This window comes from Mustela nigripes, chromosome 14, assembly GCF_022355385.1.
Source record: "Mustela nigripes isolate SB6536 chromosome 14, MUSNIG.SB6536, whole genome shotgun sequence".
NCBI lineage: Eukaryota > Metazoa > Chordata > Mammalia > Carnivora > Mustelidae > Mustela > Mustela nigripes.
This window is the reverse complement of record NC_081570.1, coordinates 67,881,679-67,903,791: the sequence shown is the minus strand read 5'-3', so window position 1 is coordinate 67,903,791 and position 22,113 is coordinate 67,881,679. Positions and strand designations below refer to the sequence as shown.

Here is a 22,113-nt window from a genome sequence, read left to right as displayed (position 1 = left end):
GAATCAAGTTGCCTTTGCTCTAGACCTAGCAGACCAATTGTGCTTTGGAGGGTCAGAGAAGTGGAGCGGAGGTGAAGTAGGGACGACTTTGATGAAGTCAGGGGCTGCATAGCGCTTAGAAACATTGCAGTCCCCCAGGATATGCCTGTCCCAATCCTGTTGTAAAACACCAAGAGTAGCTGAACTAAGTCAGTGGTGAGTGTGTGTTTGGTAGCGGTGGTGGGGGGGGTGTGTGTGTGTATGTGTGTGTGAGAATCTTAGCTACAGAAGAAGGTAAAATCTGTTAGACTTAGGTTCAGTGGTGGGAGAGTCAGAACGTTTTGCAGACAAATAGCCCTGTGGTCTGGTCCTAGAGAATCCTGAAGTCCAAAAGCCTTCCTGCATTTCGTCCTGCTTTCTCGGTGCCCTTTATTTCTGACTTGCAGTGGTTCTCTTGGTCTAATCTCTATTTCTGGCTTCTGCTCAGACAGGTGCAAGTCATGACTGGCACTCACGACCTCTGTATCTCATTGGTCGTTCAGCCACACACTTGGTGTTCTCTCTTTTTTTTCTTTAAAGGTTTTATTTATTTATTTGACAGAGGGAGAGAAGCAGCAGAGGCAGAGGAAGAAGCGGATTCCCCACTGAGAAGGGAGCCTGAGGTAGACCTTGATCCCAGGACCCTGAGATCATGACCTAAGTTGAGGCAGACCCTTACTGGACTGAGCCACCCAGGTGTCCCAGCCTCACCCCTCAGTGCTTTCTTCAGCACTAAGTGAGAAAATGAGAACAAATGAGAAGAGGGAGAAAACGGAGAACAAACTTTCTCTGCTTTTCGCAATATGGATGAGTTGAGAATTTTCCAAATCTCCCAAGTTACGGTTCCTTTTGCTTACCAAGTCCTCCTTCAATTTGTCTTTCTCTTCTTGCATTTTACTATAAGCAGTACAGAGAACTCAGGATTCAGCTTCAATTCTTTACCTAGAAAGCGCCTCTGCTAAATATTCAACTTCACCACTCTCATGGTTGACTGCCCCTGAAATTCTAGAACACGATTCAGTCAGGTCCTCTGACATTCTGTAACAAGGATCACGCTTCCAATAACCAACCATCCCGTTTCCAATCACCTGTTCCTCATTTCCATCGGAAACCTCACCGGAGTGGCCATTAGGGTGCATATTTCTACCAACATTCTGTTTCTGATTATGCCCGCATTCTCTAAGTATAGGAAAGTTTTTCCTCCAGCTCTCTTCTTTTCCTTCATCTCATATTCAATATCATTTTCCTACCAACAGTCCCTTCATAGACATCTCGGGTTTTTCAGGCATGTGCCTCGAAACTCTTCCAGCCTCTCCTCACTATCCTGTTCTAAAGCCAGTTCCACATTTTTAGATACGTTATAACAACACCCCGCTTCTCAAGACAACATCTGCCTTGGTCTCCTCAGCCTGCCACAACAGAAGACCAGAGACTGGGTGGCTTAAACAGCAGAAATTTCTCACAGTTCTAGAGGTTGTAAAGTCTGATATCAAGGTGCTGGTCTGTTTGGTTTATGGTGAGACCTCCTGGTTTGCAGATGCTGCTTTGGAGCTGTGTGTTCATATAGCAGGAAGAGAGGAGGAAGGAGGCGGGGAGAGGTTTCATGCTCTCATTATCAACCACAGTCCTTCCAACTGGATTACAGAGCCTTATGACCTCATTTAAACTTAATTCTCTCCAAAAGGGCCTATCACCAGATACAGTCACACTGGGGAATAGATCTTCAACATACGAATTTTAGGGGGACAAAATTCAGTCCACGGCAGTCTCTGATGCTGTGGTCATCGAATCTGGAATGTGAAGTACATAGCATTTGAATGAAGATCATAGCCCTGAAGTAAAGATGGCCAAATTGTTCTTCTGATTATGACATTGTAATGCCACAAATGTGGAATGGTGTTTATACTAGTCAAAAGGATTAGAACTGCAAAAATGGGACTGTGACCTATTTCTACATAAATATGATGGATACGTTTTATTTTGCAGATATTTTGCAAGCCTGAGTAAGAAGCATTATATTCCCAGGTAAGTATCTCCCACTCCATCCCCTTTTACCTCCCCACCCCCAAATACCTGTCACATTTCTCAGCATGCAATTTAGCTTTGGGTTAACAGACAATACTTTTATAAACTTGCTGCAGAAATTGTTATGGAAAAGCAAAGTATTACTGTTGCTGTATTATATCTTGTCACAGAAAATCAAATGTGAAACAATAGAGGCTAGAACTATAAAAAATTATTTATTCATAAAATTCAGAATCCAAGATCAGATCCAACAAAAGCTCAAATCCTTTGAAGTGGTACTTAGGTAAGTGAATAGAATATATAATGAATATTCCAAACTTCATAATCTCAATTGAATATCAGATTTTTACTAACAAATTTTAGAATATAATTAAAAATTCCTTAAGCATTGAATTTTACATCATTTTACAGTTTCTTCCTTCCTATCTTCCTTTCTGCCTTTCCCTCTCTTTCTTACTTTTTTATTAAATAATTCTAAATCTAGGACAGTTATGGCTAGTAGGCCAAAAGCAGATCACCTAAATTTTCCAGGTGCTGTACAGATTCTCTGACATTAATATTTATAAAGAGAACATTGTTCCGTATATGTATTTTTCATCCTGGCATTAATGGGTAATTTACTTATCATTTCTCTTTCCGATATTCTAGCAAAATACTATTAGTCTTCCCCTTACTTCTGGAAGGGGGATTGTGGGGATACGGATAGACTGGATGATTTAGGGGGATGCATGGCTTTCAGAACCTACTGGGCCAAAGTGTGGTTCTTTAAAAACCATTATGCATTGATGGAATCTGGCAGCTATTGTTGAGATTAAGTATATCATCTTGGAAAAGACTGAGAGAGAGATTTTCCTCCTTACCTTGGTTGGGGTCGCGGCTTAGTGACAGACTTAGTGTTTGGGCTGCTATAGTAAAAGTACCGTAAACTGGGGGACTTATAAACAACAGAAATTCATTTCTCACAGTTTCGGCAGCTGAGAAGTCTGAGATCAAAGCACAGGGAGATTTGGAGTCTGGTTCATGGCTGGCCATCCTTTTACTACAGCCTCATGTGAAAGAAATGGCCAGGGAACCTCTTTTATTAGGCTTCAGACTTTTTAATAAATCTCTACCCTAAGTGCCTCCAAAGTCCTCATCTCCTATTGCCTTCACACTGTGGGGTAAGTCTTCAACATCTGAAGGTATGGGTGGCGGTGGACACAGACATCCGATCTATCAATAGCAGTGACTTACATCTACCTGAACGATCTCTGAGAACAGACCTAAATTTAGGTTTGTTTCACGAGAGAGAAGATGCCACGTGAGTGCTAAGGGTAGGTCGTGAGAAGGGTAGTTTCCATCTGGTTCCGCCTCTCCTGCTTCCCTCGCTCTGGTGGAAGTCAGAAGCCATGTTGAGCAGCCCTGTGGAGAGGCCACATGACGAGGAGCAGGACGTCATGTTAACAAGCAGCATTGACTTCCCAGCCTAGTGAGCAAGCTGCAGTGGAAGCTCAATCAGCAAAATGGTATGCTGGTAAATGCTTTCCTGTTCTCTGAAAAGGAAATTTTCAGGTATCTTTATTTCAGGTATCTTTATTTCAGTAGGTGCATATACCCACATTAGTTTCTTACAAAGATTTATAGTATTAGGGGCGCCTGGGTAACTCAGTCGGTTAAGCATCTGCCTTTAGCTCAGGTCCTGATCCCAGGGTTCTGAGCAGGGAGGGTGCTTCTCCCTCTCCCTCTGCCTGTTGCTCCCCCTGCCTGTGCTCTCTGTCTCTCTGTCAATTAAAAAGAAAGAGAAAAGAAAGAAAGAAAGAAAGAAAGAACGAACTTATGGTATACAATTTTACCAATAATAAAAATATATAATCGTCTTTATTATAAACTCTACATCCCTACATTTCAGCATGATCAGCTAGTCCTATTTCTTGCAAATTTTAATATCAGTTTTTGTAATTTATTTCTAACAAGACTTACAAAATCAGACTTTGGATAAACTGATCAGTAGTCAATTCAGCAAAGAAATCACTCATTGATTAATGAGTATAGTTTTGAAATGGATGCTGGTTGATATTTTTGTTTACATCAATGACTAAAACAAAAGCAGAAAAATAAACACTTAAGCTTAAACTTCACTTGTTCATGAAGAGCATGTATGACTTCTCTGCTGAATTAGTAGTTTTCAAATACTGGAAAACGCTTCCTCAATTTTTTTTTTTTTTTTTTTTTTGATGTGACAGATAATGTGACAGCTATGGATACAACACACTTTTAAATATAGTTTGCATTATTGGAGCGCCTGGGTGGCTCAGTGGATTAAGCCTCTGTCTTCAGCTCAGGTCATGATCCCAGGGTCCTGGGAGGGAGCCCCACATTGGGCTCTCTGCTCAGTGGGGAGCCTGCTTCCCTTCTCTGAATAAATACAATCTTAAAAAAAAGGAAAGCCGATTGAACAGCTTGACAGCAACCCTGTGAGAGAGACTGAGTCAGAATCACCCAGCTAAGCCACTCCCAGATTCCTGATACATAAACCTTGTGAAATACAAAAATGTTTATTGTGGTTATAAGCCCTATGTCTTAAGATAATTTGTTACACAGCAATAGATAACTCATAATCACACGAACTTTGTATTAGCCATAAATGTTCAGTGAAACATAAAAAAATCCATCATATTTTCTTAAGACTAAAAGAACAAATCTTATCAAGATAAGATAAAAACGGGGTACCTGGGTGGTACAGTCGTTGGACTCCTATTTTCAGCTCAGGTCCTGATCTGGGGCTCTGAAATCCAGACCCAGCGTGGGCTCTGCCCTCAGCACCAACTCTGCTTGAGATTCTCTCTCTCCTTCTCCCTCTGCTCCTCCCCCCTGTGCTCCCTCTCTGTCTCTCTCTCACAAAATTAAATAAGTAAATCTTTTTTTAAAAAAGGATAAGATAAAAAAGAAAGCATAATTAATTTTGCATTTTTGGGGAAAATTTTACATGCAGGGAAAAAATGATCTTTTTTTAATGAGAAAAAGACTGCAAAAATATCATTTAGCTGTTTGATATGAGTACCGAGTGTTAAGGAAAGAAAATCACTAATTACATGATCTGCACAGTGAATTTGGATGCTTCAAAAATAATTGTTTCATGTAGAAAAATCGCTTTATGATTTCTGAGAACTTAAAAGCTGAATTTGCTGATTTGTATTTTGACTTGTTCCAATTTTCATTATTTGATTCAGACACAAATATTCTTTTCATTTAAAATATTCTACCAATCATGAATTCATGGGAAACATTTGTTATATAATTAACATAGGACAAAAAATTAACAATCCAAAATACTTATTAAAGTTAGAAGACAAATTACAAAGCATAGTCCATTATGAGCATGGAGGTTAGTTGATTAAGGTTGCCTAAGCTTAAATGTAGACACTGAACCACACCATCCTTTTGTCAATCAGATGATGTCCCATTTAAATACTGGGTTTCTCAATATGGCAAAAATTGTTTTCCTCTCTTTTTCTTTCTCTTCCCTACAACCTTCCTCACTTTAGGCACCCAAAATTGGATCAATCATAAATCACACAAATTGTAACTCTTGGCTCACCCCCATCACTGGTCCATGCACATCCTTCATTTATTTATTTATCTTTTACTTTTCTTTGTCATTTGTCATTAAACCCCAAAACTAGACAATTGACAACCATTTACACTTTTTTTTGTGTCTTACTTCCTTAAAATACCATGTAATAATTTTCTACCTGAGGCACTATGGAATGAATGTTTGCATCCTCCACAGATTCATCTGTTGAAGCCCTAACCCTAAGTGTGAAGGTATTAGGAGATAAGGTGTCTGAGAAGTGATTAGGTTTAGACGTGATTATGAGGGTAGAGCTGCCATGATGGTGTTAGTGCCCTTGTAAAGAAAAAAAAGAGCTACCACAGCTTACTGTCTCCACCACGTGAAGATCAGGCGAGAAGGCAGCCATATGCAAGCCGGGAAGAGTGCCCTTGCCAAGAACAGAATTTTCTAGCCCCTCTTCATCTTGGACTTCTTAGCTTCTACAGCTATAAAGAATAAAATGTTTGCTGTTTAAGCTGCCCAGTCTATACTATTTTATTATAGCAGCCTAAGCTAAGACATGGAGAAACTATAGTTCTGAATTTTCTTAATCTCTTACTGGCTTAAAAAAATATTAATGTAGGGGCATCTGGGTGGCTTCGTCATTAAGCATCTGCCTTCAGCTCAGGTCAGGATCCCAGTGCCGTGGGATCAAGCCCCGTGAAGGGCTCCCTGCCCAGCGGGAAGCCTGCTTCTCCTTCTCCCTCTGCCTGCTATTCTGCCTGCTTGTGTTCTCTCTCTCTCTCTCTCTCTCTGTCAAAAAAATAAATAAATCTTTAAAAAAATTATTGTATACACTTAAAACTATAGCAAATATTTTATTACTAAAGGAAGATTATTGTATGATAATGTCAAATAAGTGTAGTTATTATTTTCTTTACATATACTTTAATTTTCTCTTATTTTAAGGAAAAATAATGTTACTTGCATTTTACTTGTTTACTTGCTACTTGTTAACATTTCTAGAAAAACAGAGTACAATTGGGAAAACACTGATGTTGTGATAAAGATCCAGACTTTGCAAACGGAAAGAACTAAGCTCAAATCTAAATTACACAACGTACTTACTGTATGTCAGGAGGCAATTTGGCTAACATTGTGGACCTTGATTTTTTTTCATCAGTAGGGTGGGGGACAATAATACTGGCTCCCTTAGGCTGTTATGAAGATAAAATAAGACACTAAAACTTAACACATGCATTAAGAATTCAATTAGGAAAAATAAAGTTACTAAATGGAAAATTAAAATTTATTAGATTACTTCAGGGCCTTTTTTTTTTTTAAAGCCTGGATGAAGGGGTTGACTCAAGTATATTTGATTTCTACTGACATCTATCTAAAATTATATCCAAATAGCCAAATGGAAACTTTCAAGCCATCATTTGCTGTAAAATGGTGACTTGATCCATGAATCACAGGGAAGGCATAGCTTGATATCAGTTAGTAGAATAGCTAAATTCAGATAAGGCCAATCAGTGTCTTTCAAAACCATCACAAAATAAACAGAAAATTGTTGAAAGCCATGTGATAAATTAGAATATAGATCTAATTTGGTTTGATCAATCCCAGTGTAACTCCATGTTTCTCACTATTTGTTGTAATTTCTATAGACTCTTAACATAGGATCTATAATATATGGGCATTTAAGCGATTTTTTAGTGGATTAATTTGGGCATTTATAATGAGAATTTTAAAGAGTTTATTTATTTATTTGACAGACAGAGATCACAAGTGGGCAGAACGGTAGGCAGAGAGAGAGAGAGAGGAGGAAGCAGGGTCCCTGCTGAACAGAGAGTCTGGGGGGCTCGATTCCAGGACCCTGAGATCATGACCTGAGTCATGATCTGAGGCTTAACCCACTGAGCCACCCAGGTGCCCTTATAATTTTAATAGGGGGAAAACTGTAGGACATTTTGGTTGTTATTAAAATTATCTATTCTAAAGTCCTTATGCTTGGTATATTATAATTTCAGACCTGCAGTGAGGTGTAAAGCAACCTTTGTTTCTCAAGTTCTGTGTCCAAGAAATCAGACTTTCACCACGTAGGCAACCCAGTCTGAGGGGAACGCATTTGCCTAACCAACATTAACCACTGCTCTTCTATTTTTTCCTTAAGAAGTAACTAGTTTTCATGCAATTCATACTTTCTACAGGAAAATGTAAAATTGTAAAATTTGGACACATGTTTATTTTAGTTTAAATTTTGATCCAACAAAGATACAATTACTAACGTTTATCACAGTGATTGGTACTAATTCTCCAAGTTTTGAAGGGTTTTAGCAGATAGTTACATAATGGATACATAAATGTATATAACTCCCAGTGAGCTCTACAAATGTATTTTTATAGAAATATAGGATCATCCAGTAATGTGATCACATGAAAGTAACAGAAGCATCACTTCCATTAAAATGCTTAAGAATCAGAATAAAATAAATAGTAAACTGTTACTTCAAACCTGAAAAGAACCTGCTTTTATAAAGAGAATATAAATGCTCAGTTGGTAGAGAAAACTGATGTTTGAAGCAAAAGGCATTTAAGTGTTGAAATGCCAGTCCATGAAATAAAAGCATAAAAATAGGCCTATATAAGAAACAAATCCTATATAAGAAACAAATGCCTTTTTCTAAAAGGCAAATCGCCCGGCTGATAAATCATTTTTGTTCTTTCTGCCCCGTGTGAAGAGGCCAAAGAGATGACATGTCTTTTAAATAAATCTAGGCGCCTCTCTCATTTAAAGTCTCTTTGCTGCTGTATTTATTCCAGGAACTAAAACAGTCCCATAACCTTTCAAAAAAAAAAAAAAACAAACAAACCATTTTTACTCTTAAAAGAATCAATTTGAGTTTCCTGTTAAATCTAACATTTTAATTTTGTTTCTTTTATGGACATAGGATTGAATACAATTTTAAGTCAGGATGCATAATGTTGGAATATCTTAAAATAGGCATTTTACCTCAGCTCCATGTTATTCCAGGGATACATTATCAAGAAATTATTATTTTTTTCACCAATTGTTGTACCCACCCATGAGCTTAAAAACGTAAAGAGGTTTCAAACAGATGCTTAGAACTATGTTAAAAATAAAAATAAGTAGAATAATATGTGCTTATTGACAAGGTGAATAATGAGCTTGTTGGGAAGACGTTTTCACCTTTAAGACCTTTAGGATTTTATTTAAAAAGACCTTTGCTCCTTAAAAACTTCCCATGAAAAGAATGCTGGATGATTTGAACTTATCAGACATCAACCTAAATAAGATTTGTTCTAGAATGAAGTTCTGTATAGACCTTCTCACACTGGGGCACACATTTCCTCTCCTTCCCCCCCACCCCCCGTATGTCTCTAAATTCTAAAATACCACTGAGAAAAACACTTTCTTATCTGTTGTGCCACAGACTTACACCATCAATTTAATTTGGTCTTCACATTTTTATTGTCATAGAAATACTGCCAAACTGCCTCTTCTTCTTCTTCTTCTTTTTTAATTTTAATCATAAATGAGTGTCAGAGATGGTTTGGGCATAGATAATGTGTGAATCCTTCTTAGAATGAGTAATTTCCTTTGACACTGCCATTTAATTCCCTTCCTATTCATCCAGGACCATGGAAAGCCCAATCAGATGACCCTGTACCCTAGAAGAGAGAAAAGATTGCTTCTGTACCAGAAGCATTGATGTGGACTTGTGACCCAAGCAGAAGTTGGGCAAAAGGATTTTGACTCTTCAAAAAGCAGAGGCTTGTATAGTAGCAGTAAGGTGAATGTGTACTCCTATCATTAATTATATACTGAAAAAGCAAGAAAAAGATGGAATAAAATATCAATCTTGTTACATTAAATCTATATTTTGAAATAAGAGTTAATAACATATTATTTGTTGGTGACCACATCTTCAAATTACTTTCATTAGAAAATGACAGAACAGTAACACATAACTTTCCAATGAAAGAGACCTCTTATAAAGATAATGTTATTCAAAGTATCTTCTCCAGATTTCGCATTTATTCATTTACTACATGATGTTTTTGAGCACACTTTACATGATCCATTCTTCTAGGCCTGGGTACTGAAATGAATAAGTTCCTTTCTGTAGTCTTCTAGGGGGAAGAGATCCAGGTAAACACAGAATTGTAACACGGTGCAAATCATGAGTCCCGCTATCATAGAAACATGAATACAAAAAAGCAGAAAAGAGCACCTGAACCCAACGAAGCTCAAGGTTAAGCTGAATTCAGAAGAACTTATGGTTTGCCAGTCAGAGAAAGGAAGGAAAGGCATCCCAGGTGAAGGGTGAGCGTGTATGAAGGTAGGAAGAAAGACAAATACTGGGAGACCTCAGTAATGGTACTGGGAATTAGGGAATCACAAGATACAGGTGGGACCTACAGCAACAGCAGTGAGGCTCACCTAGGTGAGAAGCCCTTCTAAGAACTGAAGCCCCGGGAACTAGGTATCAGGTGAGGGAGTAAAGGAAAAAAGGAGGGAACCAATAGGAAAGAATCAGAAAAACTTAAAACAGTAAAATTTTCTAGCTATATTTATTTGCTATGCACCCTGGGAGGAACTGGGGAGATGAAGTCAAATTTGTTATCACTCTGACTCTCGGGTGCTTTCAGTACAGGTGAGAAACCAATATAGCAAGTAGTATGATTATAGTTATGCATGTGTGTGTGTGTGTGTGTGTGTGTGTGTGTGTCTGTCTGTCTGTCGCATCTATTTTTTTTTTTTAAGATTTTATTTATTTATTTGACAGGCAGAGATTACAAGTAGGCAGAGAGGCAGGCAGAGAGAGAGAGAGAGGAGGAAGCAGGCTCCCTGCTGAGCAGAGAGCCTGATGCAGGGCTTGATCTCAAGACCCTGGGATCATGACCCAAGCCGAGGCAGAGGCTTTAACCCACTGAACCACCCAGGTGCCCCTGTCTTTAGCATCTAGATGGATATGGTGCTTAAGGCGTGTGGACTCAGGCTGAGTCTGAATCCTGATTTTTTTCAGTTATCATTATTTGATTAATTACAGTTATAAGCAAATTCCTTGCTTATTGGTGTACTTCAGTATTCTTTCTGTGAAATGGAGTGCCTTCCCTACAGTGATGTTGCAAAGATGGAACAAAATAATCCATGGAAAGGCATTAGTGCTTGGCCCATAGTAACACTCAGTAAATATCAGTTATCACACACACACACACACACACACACACACACACACACACACATGCAAGTATTATAGCAACACAGGCTGCATCCAAATTAGAATAAAGATTTAAGAGAGAGAGTAAATTATTAGCTGAATTTTGTAGGATAAGTAAGTTAGTGCCACAAAGAAGACGCAGAGAAAAACATTCCAGGCATTAAGATAGTGTAATGAGATGAAAGAATAAGAAAAGAGTTGAAACTCTCAAAACAGGAGTAAGAAGAGGGCATTTTAAGACCCAGAGGTCAAGAGCAGAGTTTAAGGAGAGGCTGTCCCATGTACTTGTCAGAAGCTTGATGCTGACGTCAAACTCTCTGGGTTCGATTTCTAGCCCTGCCCTTTGGAGGTTGTCTGAATTTGGCCAAGTGACATAATCACTCTGTGGCTCAATTTCTTCATCTGCAAAAGAGAGATACCAAAATTTCCTATGGATGCAGTGTAGAATTATACAGAGCCTTTTCTGCATCGAGCATGCTGAATGCTACATAATTAACTATTGTTATTAAATTCCCAGGTTTATGGTGGAGTTAGCCCAAAGTAACATCAGTGATTGTGCGCCCTGAGCACTCTTTGCCTTTTCTGAGTTAAGTCATTTAATTTCTATCACTATGAACTCAAAGTTAGCTGCCAGGTAGTATTAACCCTTGTACTATGAGTTAGTATCTTAGTACTTAGTCTAGAAGAGATACCAAGAAAAGTTTGTTGATGTATGCTGAGAGGAGAGTTAATTGTGGGAAGTCAACATTCCTTCAGGGTAAATGATTTCTAGATAATCATATAACTAAATATTTTCCCTACTTAAAGAAGGCCACTGGGAAAAAAAATAGGAATTGAAATTTGAGAGTCATATTTCACAGACTTAAGAACTCTGGCTCTATTTTGACCTCCATTTGCAAATTATCTGACTAAAGACTTGAGCAGAATCACAGATTTATAATACACATTGTAGAACCTCCAGTGGGTGGAAACGACCATTTGATACAGTCCTATATTCTAAGAATTTCTTTGAACAAAAGAATATGCTAGTGTATGAAATGTATGGTAACTGTTGTTAGCAATTTTTTGTTGTTGTTTTATTTTGTTTTCAACCAGATCCTATAGACCAGTAGCAATCTTAAAATAGATCTGAACAGCGGAATAACTCATTGGTGAACTTGGAAGAAGACTATATTAGCAGCCATGGAAACTAAAGGATGGCTCAGTCTTTCCTAGTTTAAAACAAATGGTATTTCTCTGAGAGATCTCATGGTGCTAGGATGACACATGCAAAAGTTTATGAACTCTTTCCAGAAGGATCAGACCATCGAGACACCCTAAATGAGGATGTTCTCTCCCCACTCTTGAGGATTATGGTATTTACAGAATAATCTTGTACATTGACAGCCATGGATAGATACATTGGTCCAGTTGTCCTTTATCTTAACAACCCTCGGGGACCTGGGCAATGAGCATAAGAAAATTACCATGGCAATGAACACGTATTCCCAACTCAAATGCAACATCAAGGAGACGGATACAATTGACTGGCTCCATGAAGATTTACAGTCTCACCTGGCTGTGTGTCTGGCTAATATTTGAAACTAGAAAATGATTTCTACTGAACATTAAGAGGGAAATAAAAGGGAGGTTGCAATAACATATTGTGTAACTATTCCTTTTTCCAATCCTTGGTCAGTATCAGAGTCACAGTCCTATTTTTATCAGCATATTTATAAAAAGGAGCATTATTACAGCTTGCACACACAATTTTCAGAAATCTGATTCTGAATGTTACAGTCAAGAAAGAGAGGTGAAACAGGTCTGGAAGCGGCAGATTGGCACAGTAGAGGAGAAACTGTGACAAGTCGGCTGAACGTTAATCAGGAAGGAAAGGAATGATAAAGTGAAGGTCATCACAACGGAACTCTGATAGCAATCGCTCTTGTCTCACAAACAGCCACACTTAAAGCAGCTTCACTCGAAACAGGGACTTGCTGAAGAGAAGGAAGTGTTAAGAAATTTTGGGATCTAGACCCCAACTAATTGTACTATTTATAGAACTAATAGTTTTCCACTAAACATTGTTAAGAATTGGTAGTCTCCCTGAGTGGGACAGGCAGTGTCTGTTTTAACATTGTTGCCCCAGGGCTTGGTTCAGGATTGTAGCTATTAGTAGGATTTAATAAATGTAGAATGGAGGAACGAAGGAATCTCAAAATCCGTGAAAACTGAGACAGACTGTGGGCGAAAAATGCTTGCATTACATTCTTTCTTCCAAAATTGATTTTGAATGACCAATACTAGGGGAACATAGAGGTAGGAGGAGTGTGTGTGGGGGTAGCTGGAATCATGCATGTAAGTTACATTTAATTCTGTATTTGCTCATTGGCTCCATGGAAGCAATCTTAAATTCTTTTGTACATGCGGATTTTATTTCTCACACTAAATCATATGTTTTTGTAAATGAGGATCACAGTTTTTGGTTTGGAGGTGAAGGATTGGTTATATGAACTTCATTTTGATAATCTGTATATGTAACTAATGAATGAAAACAGGTTGGTGTACTAGAAAGACACTAGACTAAGTCAGAAATTGTGGGTTCAAGATTCAGTTCTGGCTATGTGATATTAAATTATTTGCACATTCTGCGCCTTGCAATTTTATCTGCAAAATGGAATAATGATATTCGACAGGTTTTCCTTTTCTTTTTTCTTTTCTTTCTTTCCTTTCTTCCCCTCTCCCCCCTCCCCCCCCCCCTTTTTTTTTTTTTGGTAAGGATCAGATGCAGTGATTCCTCCCACATTTTTAAAAATACAGAATCACATGCAAGGATTTTTTTTTTTTTAATGTGTCTTTGTCTTGTTATCACTGCAGTTATAAAGCTTTCGAACCAATTTGGTTCATATTTTGGCTTTTCCTGTCTCAGTCCTTGACATAATCCACTTCCTTTAATTGCCACCCTTGACACTTTTCTTTTCCTTTTCCTAAGACACTTTTCCTTGCCCCTCAGCTTCCGCTGTCCTCCTCACATCCGACCTATGAGAATTTTTACCGTCTGTCTTTGACAGGCAGCTAATACCTCTAAGGTGTTGACTGATAATCAATGTGTGATAATGACTTCAGGCAGAGGTGAACAACCATTTTTTTTTACAAGTGCCAATTCTAGGAAAATAAATGTGTTAATAGGCAGTATAAAAAAAGGAATACAGTAAAAGTCATTTGAAATCCTACTATCCATTGATGGCTCCATTTAAATGTTAACAAACTACTTTCTTTCTTCTTCTTCTTCTTCTTCTTTTTTTTTTTAGTAAGACTTTCGGGAAAAGTGTATTCATGTAACTTATCAATGTATTGGCCAGAAAATCATAACTAAAACTGGTTTTTCTTTTAAGCCCCTGATGGTAATACTGGTGAAATTTGGGGAGGTTGCAACATGTAAGTCATTTTCTAACCTTTCATCCTAAAATTAGCAGTGTTTAAAAGGAATAAAACCAGTATGGCAGAAAGACTGGCTCATGGGTCATAATAATAATTCCAGCTAACATTTTTGAGAATTTATTTTATGCTAAAAAAAAACAAACTATAACATGCACTTTACATGCATTATCTAATCAATGCTCACAAGATTACTGAAATCTAGGTATTGTTTTTAGAGATGAAGAACCCAAGACACAGGGAGGATGAGCAACTTGCACAGTCTCACAGCCGGCCAATGGGGGAACCAGACTGAGACCCAGACTTTACAGAGTCCGTGCTATAAACTGTCTGCTATTCTGAGATATGGGGAAAGGTTCCTTATTTGCTGCTTCTTCAATCCTGTTCTGAAAGCTAGATCTGGAGTCTGGGATTGCAAGAAAACTCATATCCAGGCAAAATTGGATGGGGGTTACTAATATTGTATTGTGTATTCTTCTCGTGACCAGAATCTAGTATAAGGGATTTATGTTTTCATATTTTCCTGTATAAATAGAGATAGTGAAATCATTTTGTAGTTTGGTTAAATTACTATACACATTTTACTGAACTTATTTTGGTAAAAAATACCTTGGAAAAAAAGAAAGTTGGAGGTCACCCCCACTGCCGCCCACCACCATGATGGTGTCACAACTTCATGACCACAGTAAGAATTTTAATGATTTTTTTACTATAAATGTTGAGTGCTTATTGTATTTAATTACTGAGGTGCTGAGTTAAGCTCTTCAGATTTGCTATATTGTTCAACACTCACAAGACTTGTAAGTAGTTACTATGATTTCCATTCGGCTGAGGGAAATTGCAGCTCAGAGAGGTGCAGCAACTTGTCCAGGGTCTCACAAGTCCGAAAGGATATAGCAGAGACTTGAAAGCAAATGTGCTCAAATGCGCTTTGGTTACTTTGTTACACTGGTTTCTCCACCTGTCATTCCTTGTCGAGCATATTGCATACGAAGCTTTATTGTTATGCATTCAAGTATATGTCTCCTTAGAGAAGTTGGACATTTTTGGTACATTTCAAGCTTGTATAAGTTTCAAAGGTCATGTAACCATCAGGTAATGGCAAACAAAAACATTTACCTGGGATTAAATTGTATTTTCATGAGGAAATTTAATGTTTTTTTAAGCTTTTGGAATATAGACATCACCGAATCTGATGAATACAAATCAATTTGGCCCCATGAAGTACTTATCCAACTTGAACGGCATATGAAAGTCTATGAAAACTCTATAAAGATTCTTACGTCTTCCCCCTAATCTCTACAAAAAACTTTCCTTTATTTCCTATATTATATCAAATATTAATTATTTGATATAATAAATATTAAATTTAGACAAATTAGAGTTGATTAATTAAATGGGAGACTCCAGAATGTAGGGCAAAAAGTATGTTATCTATCAAGAAAAATAGGGGTCGCTGGGTGGCTTGGTCAACTAAGTCCCGGTCTTTAGCTCAAGTCATGATCCCAGGGTCCTGGGATTGAGACTTGTGTCAGGCTCCCTGCTCAGAGGGGAGCCTGAATCTCTCTCTCCCTGCCTCCCCCTGTTTGTGCTCGACCTCTGTCAAATAAATAAATAAAACCTTAAAAAAAAAAAAGGAAAAGTAAGTGAAGTTGTGAGAGAAATTACTCTAGAACCTTCGATGTAAATAATTGTTTTGACTTCTCTCATGATAGTTCTGAATGTAAAACCTACATTGTGATTTTGCACTTAAATGAAAGGTGTGGAGTTGAACTTTTTTTTTTTTTTTCATTTCAGCTGGAAAGCTGCTACCATGATGTCTACAACAGTAAGCACCCTTGTGACTTGCAGAATCCATTTGTCAGCCTAAACTATCCAGCGTGACTGGGGCCCAAGGAAAGTATGCGTGCATGCGGGTGGAACAGGGATTTCACTTGTTCGCAGGTCAACAGCGACTACTTATCTGGCATAGTGACTTACCTACTTTTGTTTGTGCGTGTATTTTCTAAAATTAGCTGGCCGGTTTAATTTATGTTCCAATCTGATGTCCAGTCATTTGGTGAATTTACCCTGGTTAGAATGCTGTCATGAAATCTTCAGGGAAGTGATATTAGGTTTTTCATCATAATGCATACTAAGCACTCACAGTTTCAACTTTTTTTTAATATTTAGTAAATGTCAATAAATCTATGGCATGTAAAAGGGCACTGCTAACATGGCAGCTATTTGATTTCTATACTTTGTCAAATATATGTACCTCTTAATTCAATAATCCTTAAAGGCAATGCTCATTGTGGTTTCCCATTCATGATACCTGACCTTTCCTTAATGTCAAACATCATTTTCCACTAGCAAGGGAATAAAGTATATTATTTATATAAAGCTAATAATTATTTGGGGAAAATAAATATAACATAGAGGCAATAATCGTGAAAAAGATGAGCACTTATTCACTGCTCTATTATGTCTGTGACTTGATATGTTATTGTCTATATTTGTATTGCCTGGTTACCATGGTCCCAATATAAAGAAAAAATAACATACTCACCAAGGGTCAAAATTTACCTAATCATTATTTCAGAGCCAAACTAGTAACATGAATTAATTCCCAAACCATCCATTTTACTTGCAAATGTAAAATCTCTCTGTAACTTACTTGTTGTCATTAACATTCTGTGTATTTCTTATTATTCACGGCAGTCCCATACGACTTGATTTTTTAAAAAGGAATTAAATGAGAAATGAATATGGGGAAGTTAAGAGATCTAAATTTCAAAGATCTTCTCCTTTTCAATCGATGTTTTGGTTTGATGTTGACGTAAGGTAAAATACTCATTATCATCAAATATTTATTGAGAGCCTACAGTTTACCAGACACCGTGCCAGGCACTATAGGACATGCAAATAAGTTTGAGATGTGGTTCCAGCATTCATGAAATGTAGGATTCAGTCATGTATGTACTCATCAACCAAATTAATCTAATGTTGCTAAACTTTTAAACGGTTACCAATAACAATTATTAACATGTGTTCTTAGAATATCTTTTGGGCAACCCTTACATGTTTTCTCAGATGCATACAGCAAGTAATAATAAATACAGATCTTACACACTTTTTTCCCCTTCTACATGGCGCAGATGTCAGCCTCCAAAGGTGTGAAACCGTTCTTTCGAGGACACGATTAGAATACATTTGTTGTTGACTGATACAGCTGTTGGCAGCAGGTGGTGGTGATGATCAGGTATGCTGTGGCTTAACGCCTTGTGTATACTTGAGTGATAATGGCACAGTGTAAGAGGAAAGATCCACTAAATTTAACCGAATTTCAAAGGTATCCCAGTTTAAAATAATATTTGACCTAAGGACATCCAAGCTCTCCAGATAATGACCCCCTACAACGTTCTTGGTCTCTGGTCAAATAAGACGTCATAGCTATTCTGGGATTAAATTTAGACAAATTAGAGTTGCATCATTTGTGTGGTCCTCAGCAGTGGAATATTCTCCAAGGGGGCGTGCAAACATGTTAACATAAAAATGTGTGACCTCTCTCTTTTTTTCGGCTCTCAGCTACAGATGTCACAGACCAGCCCGTGTATGACATGTGCTTCATTCTGTGGCATGTGATGCTTTTAGAAATCTGTTTGAATTAATCTCTACTGGGTCAGTATTTGAGATTATCTTCTGACCTTCTTTTTCTATAAAACATCAGAATATTTCAGAGAGTTTTGGTCATCCTCATCATAATGATGAGATGCTAAACATGGCCAGGAAAAATCCGTATTTTAATAGTCTTTAATCTTGTGATGCTCTAGTTCATTAGCTTATGGCAAATACCGGCTAGAAACTAAAAAGCTTCTTGGATGACCAAAACATGGCCATTTGTATATGAGCAATTTAATTAAAATGAAATTCTTTTTTCTATTTCACCGTAACTCAGAATAAAAACTAATCATTGGAAATGTGAAAAGCCAAAGAAGGACATCTGCACCAGTGGAGTTGTCAGATGACAATCTGTGAAGATTGTAATTTCTAGAATAATATTGCATTTGAGGGGAAACAGAATGAAAACATGTATAATGTAAAACCAACAATTTTTCTCTCTGATTCTCTTAAGCTGTGAAAATAAAAGGTGCTTAAATCATAGGTGCCTATCACTTCAACGTTTCACAAGTGAAAAATACGTTGATACCTAAAAATATAGTTGGGGGTTGGAACGGGTTTGATTAACCAAATTATCTTCAAGTTGCAGTTTATATTTGGAACATTTACTGCTACAATACAATGCTGTTCAAGCAGGCAGATGAAGCTAAAGGATCTGAGCTCACAGAATCTCCATCTGGCTTTTGGAAAAATAGTTTGCATTAGATTTGGGGCTACAGGTCCCCAAACAAGCCACCTTGAAAGCATGTTTAAAGGACCAAATTTCAAGACCGTATGGAAGGAACTATTACCTGCCCACCTTATACATATCCCCCTTCTCTTCTTAAGTGGGAGAATTCCTATGTTGTTGGAAACAGCAGAGTGTATGTCTACAAAACTATCTTTCAGCCTCTTTTCAAAATGAGGTTGGATAATGAGATATAAATACGAGTCATTGGGTATGTGGTGGTGGTGCTATTTTGAGAAGAATGCAGTAGGATGATCCGGCAGGCCATTTTCCCCTTGCCCTCTCTGGTGTTTGGAAAAAGAATGTAATGGCTAGAGTATTAGTGTTATCTTGCAAACAGGAGAGAAACTGAAAGAAAGCAAGCCAGTATGCAGGGGGGAAGAGTAGAAAGACAACAGGAGCATGGGTGACTTGTAACTATGGAACCACCATACTACTCATGGGCAGACTAACTCCAGATTCCCTTTGCATGAAAAAAAAAAATCTATCTATCTATATCTATATCAATATCTATATATCTATTAGCTGGTTTTAGCCGCTATTAATTCAGTTTTACATTATAAGCAACTAGACCCAATCCTAATACAGATTGATAGATCCTCTATAAATCATGTAAAATGTCATTTACTAGCAAATAAGGAAGGAAATTAAAACCTTATTCAAATAGTCCAGGTAAAGGGCAGACTATAAAATGATAATTAAGTACATCTGTACCCTTTGATGTTTTGAGTCAATGCAGTGTCAAATAGCATTTTTTTTTTCTGTGTATGTGAAAAGGGGACGGTGCCTAGAGATAGCTTATTGCTGAGTTGGGTAGTTACAGATACTGAAATTGAGGTGATCTTTATCCCTGGTAGTTAGCTATGTTCAAATACTGAAATATTGTTCTCTCCATGTTATCTAAGTGGAACTATATGATGTTTACCTTGGCTAATTACTAAATTATATTTTTATGGTGTGCCTAATCAATATGTACTGTTTAACTATTATAAATTCACCTTTTAGTAAGTTTTCCAAGGTAGTATACAAATTTATTACATAGAAGCTACAGTTCAAGAAACTAGACATTATGAGGGTAAAAACAGAAAAAAGCAAACATAGTTAAGCTTCTAATCTGGTACTAAAGCTTAATTTCTACTTTTTCTTTCTTTCTTCCTTTTTAAAATTTTTTGTTCTGTTTTGTTTTTTTGTTAAGAATGGGAAGTTGGCCTAAGTTTTGTGCTTACAAACATCTAAAATTTAAGACTAAATCAAGTTCATTTCTAGGGGGCAACAAAATTTGATGTTGCCTTTATGCTTTAGTGATAGAATTTTTCTGGCATCCGTGAAGATCTTAACATTTGACTTCCTCAGAAGTCTTCCTTTCCATGAAAAATACAAATTCATTCTTCTTTGGATTAAGATTATAGCCACCTAACATGAAGCCATTTAGTCTGTGGTCGGCAGGGAGTCTTCCCCTTTGAGGTTTACGGAGAAGAAATGTTGGTGCCAAGTCTCTCTTGAAAAAGAAAAGGTTTGAAGGCTGTGATATCCTATAAATGCTCTTTACTTCCAATGAAATATAGTAAGCTTGTTCTCTGGGACACAACTTTATAAAAGCCTTTTTGTTTTTCGTAGAGCGTATAGATGTTTTGAAAAAGTGATTTTAGCCACCATAGTGCAGGGTCAACTGGGGGCCGTCAAACTCCTTCCCTGGGTTATTCAAATCTAACACTGAGCAAGATAATAGCTCAAGAAGCAACTAATGAGCCTTGTCCATAGTACTGAGATCGTGTATCAGGATGACCCACACATTTTAAACAGTCTTTGTATTGATTCACAACTCTTTCAAAGTTTAAAATCGGGCTGCGTTGTATACAAGAGCAAAGTCATAGAACAATGATCGTTTAACATACAGAGGGCATGACATTTGATTATATCTAAGCTTCTTCAAATGCCAAGAAGAATCTGGAGAAAGATATTTGATATTGACTTTTAAAAGGTCCACATAGATAAAATTAATAAATCTTATTAAAGTTTATTTTAGAGATATTGATTTTAAAGTAGAAATGCACCCACAAAGAAAGTCCCATGATAAAGGCTAATGTGTAAATTCCTTTAAAACCCGTAGTTACTGTAATTATATGGAGCATTTTACAAGCAACTAGGGACTTCTTTGGATAGATGACTGAAATTTAATCAGTTTCTGGCACAGGCTGCCTTTCTTTCCCACCTCAGATTTCTAAAGCACTATTTCTAGGGCAGACCTGCTCAGATAGTGAACCTTTATTATCACATTTGATCTGTCTTTGAGCACTTTCCGAAAGAAAGGCTCCCACAGATCTCCTAGAAGATAAAGCAACGGACGATTTTTCTCAATAGCCCATGTTCTTCCTCCCACCCCATTCCATTCTCAGCAAACCTAATTCAGCTCTACAGTCCGGATTTTATAATCACGAGGAGCATTATGTATGAAATGCATAAAACATCGATGTGCTAATGTCACCACCAGAGACTATCAGATGAAGAAACAGGCATATCCCTTTGTACTCCTGGACATAAGTGTTTGCCCTGAACCTCTTAAAAAAAAACAACTCATTTCATTTCTCAGCATTTTGGGTTTTATTTGAATTAAGTGGCCTTGTCCTTCTAGTCTGCTGAAGGGAAATCTGAGTTTGATATAGTTTTTTAGGCAAGGAGGAACTGGAAGAATGATCACAAATGATAAATGTGAAAATTAAGCTGCCTCTGGAGTTTATGTTTTACAAGTATGAAATCACTGAGTTTATCTCCCAGATGATTTAGATTATTTCTGATGGTTCAAGATGTCATGGTCCGAAAGTCTAAATAGAATTCTTAGACTTACCTTTATTAGAACCTGAGGATCTGAAGATATAACTGTCTGGATTGTTGACTATATTTCTGCTGTGGAGGAAAATAACAGTCTTGAGTCACTGCTTGTTGTCCACATCTTCATTAATGGGCTTAATACATTTCTGTCCTTAGAACAAATTAATGTGTTTTTTTAACTTCTTTTATATTGTAGTTCACTTAAACTTAGATTCTTTGAACATAGCTGGATTGCAGGGTGACATCTGAGTTCTAGAGATCAATTGATAGTTCTTAAAGATCATGAAGAATGGCCCATTAAAACAGTTAGTGTATGACAAATAACAACGTTTGTGTTTAGTGTGGAAATTCATCAACTAGACAGAGCACTTATTCCTGAGAACCGAATGAAAGTCTACTTGAACCAACTTATTAATCAGTCAGTGCCCTAGTCTTAACAGACTGTCTTATTAAAGAGCTCTAGATATATTAAAATTGAACTCTAATGTGATAGGTACTATCTCTGAACCACAGTCACAAAGCACACAATTATTACTGAAGGCTAAAGTCTATGAAAAAGAAAAATAAGCCTTTTTCTCCTCTCCCCTGCCCCCCTTCCTACTCCCGCCCCGAGGACTAAAATGTTTTGCCTCAAATCTCTGGCTCTGATTAGGTAC

At 37.3% G+C, this 22,113-nt stretch overlaps 1 long non-coding RNA gene across 2 annotated transcripts in view; it reads right to left on the bottom strand.

The window, feature by feature from the left end:
• LOC132001952 (uncharacterized) overlaps nt 1-22,113 on the bottom strand; it is a 212,432-nt gene that overhangs the window by 174,153 nt on the left and 16,166 nt on the right. Inside the window, exon 3 of one of the 2 annotated variants that reach the window (XR_009399729.1) lies at nt 21,474-21,532. This is a non-coding gene — a long non-coding RNA (uncharacterized LOC132001952). The remainder of the gene's footprint in view (nt 1-21,473; nt 21,533-22,113) is intronic. The other variant, XR_009399730.1, reaches the window with a different exon arrangement.